Source organism: Eriocheir sinensis, unplaced genomic scaffold, assembly GCF_024679095.1.
Source record: "Eriocheir sinensis breed Jianghai 21 unplaced genomic scaffold, ASM2467909v1 Scaffold175, whole genome shotgun sequence".
Taxonomy (NCBI): domain Eukaryota; kingdom Metazoa; phylum Arthropoda; class Malacostraca; order Decapoda; family Varunidae; genus Eriocheir; species Eriocheir sinensis.
The window spans coordinates 158,444-162,898 of NW_026111128.1; positions in this window are offsets into that span (position 1 = coordinate 158,444).

Here is a 4,455-nt window from a genome sequence, read left to right on the forward strand (position 1 = left end):
ATATATACAAAAAAAACATTAAATAATGTAAATATGTATAAAAAATATATATACAAAACAAATAAAATAATGTAAAATCGTCTCAAAATAAATACAGAAAATATTATTAAAATAATGTAAATATGTATGAAAATTAAGATGCAAAATACCCATAAAATAACGCATTTTTTATAAAAATAAAAATACGAAAAAACATAAAATATTTGATTTTGTATTAAAATAAATAGATATACAAAATACACATAAAATAAGCTAAATTTGAATTGAAATATATATACAAAATACATAAAATAATGTAAATATGTATCAAAATACCTATACAAATACATATATAATAACGTAAATTTGTATAAAAATATATAAACAAAATACACATTAAATAATGTAAATACGTATAAAAAAATGTAAAAAATACACAAATAATCATGTAATTCGTATCAAAATAAATAGACAAAATACCAATAAAATAATGTAAATTTCTATGAGATAACATATACAAAATACACATAAATAACGCAAATATCAATAAAAATATATATAATATAATATATTTTTATACATATTTAAAATATTTAATGTATATTTTGTATATATATATATATATATATATATATTATCCAAATTTACGTGATTTTATATGTATTTGTTTACATATTTTCATACAAATTTACATTATTTTATGTGAGTTTTGTATATGTATTTTAATACAAATTTGCCTAACTTTATGTGTATTTTGCATATCTATTTTCAAACAAATTTAAATTATTTTTGTGTATATTTGTATATATTTTTATACAAATTTTAATTATTTTATTTGTTTTTTGTATATATTTTCGACAAATTTTCATTCTTTTATTGGAATTTTTTGTATTTAATTTTTTCAGAATTTACATTATTTTATGTTTATTTTATATATATTTTCTACGTATTTAAACTATTTTATGTGTATTATATATACATTTTCATAAAATTTACGTTATTTTATTGTGTGTATTCGTATATATTTTGAAACATTTATACAAATTCATGTTATTTTATGTGTATTTGTATATATATTTTCATACAAATTTATATTATTTTATGTGCATTCTTACATATATTTTATTACAAATTTACCTTATTTTATGTATATTTGTATTTGTATTTAGGTTATTTTATGTGTGTTTTCTATATATATTTTCATCCAAAATTACATTATTTTATTGTTATTTTCTTCATTTAACTCGATACGAATTTAGATTATTTCATAGGTATTTTGTATACATATTTTTATACTCATTTACATTATCTAATGTGTGTTTTGTATATATTTTTTTTATGCAAACTAATTTTATGTACATTTTTGTACATATATTTTTATAGAAACTTAAAACGTTATTTTATGTGTATTTTGTATATGTTTTCTCATACAAATTTACATTATTTAATTAGTTTTTTGTTTATTTATTTTGATACGAATGACTTGATTATTGGTGTATTTTGTAAATATTTTTTTTATACGTATTTACATTACTTAATGTGTATTTTGTTTATATATTTTTTTTACAAATTTACGTTATTATATGTGTATTTGTTAAAAATATTTTTAAACGAATTTACTTTATTTTATGTATTTTGTATATATATCTCAACTCAAATTTAGCTTATTTTGTGTGTATTTTGTATATCTATTTTCATTCAAATTTAATTACTTCTGTGTATTTTTGTATATAGTTTTATACAAATTTACGTTATTTTATGTGCATTTTGTATATCTATATTTATACAAATACACATTCTCTTATTCGTATTTTGTTTATTTATATTTATACGAATTTACATTATTTTATGTGTATTTTGTATACATTTTTGATTCGTATTTACTTAATTTTATTTGTATTTTGTATATATATATTTATAGAAATCTACGTTATTTTATGTGTATTCGTATATATATTTTGAAACAAATTTACTTTGTTTTATATGTTTTTTGCATATCTATTTCAATACAAATTTACCTTATTGTATGTGCATATTGTATATTTATTTTAATACAAATTCAAATATTTTATGTGTATTTTGGTATATATAATTTTATAAAAAATGTGTTATTTTATAGGTATTTTGCATCTTAGTTTTCATAGAAATGTACATTATTTTATTAATATTGTGTGTATATATTTTGATACGATTTTATATTATACTATTTGTGTTTTGTATATACTTTTTTATACATATTTTCATTATTTAATGTGTATTTTTTATATATATTTTATACAAATTAACGTCATTTTAAGTGTATTTGTTTATATAATTTCATTCAAATTTACATTTTTTTAAGTGTATTTTGTATATGTATTTCAATACAAATTTACCTAATTTTATGTGTATTTTGTATATTTATTTTCATACTAATTTAAATTATTTATGTGTTTTTTTGTATATACATATAGAGTAAATTTCTATGAAAATATATATTCAAAATACATATAAAATTATGTAAATAAGTATAAAAATATATATATCAAATACACCTAAAAAAATGAAAATTCGTATCAGAATAAATAAACAAAATTCCGATAAAAGAACGTATATTTGTAGGAAAATAAATATACAAAATACACATAAAATTACGAAAATTTGAATAAAAGTATATACAAAAAAACAAAAAAATAAATTTCAATTTGTATGAAAATAGATATACAAAATACACATATAATTAGTTAAATTTGTATTTAAATACATGTACAAAATACACATAAAATAATGTAAATTTGTATGAAATGAAAACAAATTCACATAAAATAACGTACATTTGTATAAAATAGATATACAAAATATACATAGAATAATGTAAAATCGTATCAAAATAAATACACAGAATATCAATAAAATAATGTTATTTTGTATGAAAATAAAGATGCGAAATACCCATAAAATAAAGCATATTTTTTAAAAAATACATATACAAGAATACACATAGAATAATTAAATTTGTATTAAAATTAATATTCAAAATGCACGTACAATAAGGGAAATTTGTATTGAAAAAATATACAAAATGCACATAAAACAATGTATATTTGTTTCAAAATATATATACGAATACACATAAAATAACGTATATTTCTATAGAAATATATATGCAAAATACACATGAAATGACGTTAATACGTATAAAAATATATATACACAATACACATTAAATAATGTAAATTCGCATCAAAATTAATCAACAAAATATCAATAAAAGAATGTGTATTTGTATGAAAATAGATATACAAAATACACATAAAATATTGTAAATTTGTATAAAACTCTATTAAAAAAATACACAAAAATAATTTAAATTTGTATAAAAATATAAATACAAAATACACATAAAACTAGTTAAATTTCTATTGAAATACATATACAAAATACACATAAGATAATGTAAATTTGAATGAAAACATATAAACAAATACACTTAAAATAACGTAAATTTGTATGAAATATATATAGAAAATACACATTAAATAATGTAAATATGTATAAAAAAATATATACAAAACACAAATAGAATAATGTAAAATAGTATCAAAATAAATACACAGAATATTAATAAAATAATGTAAATTTGTATGAAAATAAAGATGCAAAATACCCATAAAACAACGCAATTTTTATGAAAATATATATACCAAAATACACATATATATTTAAATTTGTATTAAAATAAATATACAAAATGCACATACAATAAGGTAAATTTGTATTGAAATAGATATGCAAAATACACATAAAACAATGTAAATTTGTTTCAAAATATATATACGAATACACATAAAATAACGTAGATTTCTATAAAAATATATATACAAAATACACATAAAATGAAGTAAATACGTATAAGAAAATGTATACAAAATACACATCAAATAATGTAAATTCGTATCAAAATAACTAAACTAAATGCCAATAAAAGAATGTTTACTTGTATAAATATAAATATACAAAATACACATAAAATAACGTAAAATTGTATAAAACTATATACAAAAATAAACAAAAATAATTAAATTTGTATGAAAATAGATATACAAAAGACACATAAAATAAGCTAAATTTGATTTGAAATAAATATAGAAAATACATAAAATAATGTAAATTTGTATCAAAATATATATTCAAATACACATATATGAAAATTCATATAGAAAATGCGTATATAATAAGGTAAATTTGTATTGAAAATAAATGCAACATGCACGTTTACTCATTCAATTTTATATTACTTTATTGGTATTTTGTTTATTTATTTTGATACGAATTACATGATTATATGTGTATTTTGTACATATTTTTTTATACGTATTTACATTATTTAATGTGTATTTTGTTTATATATTTTCATAGAAATTTACGTTATTATATGTGTATTTGTATAAATATTTTGATACAAATTTACTTTATTTCATGTATTTTGTATATATA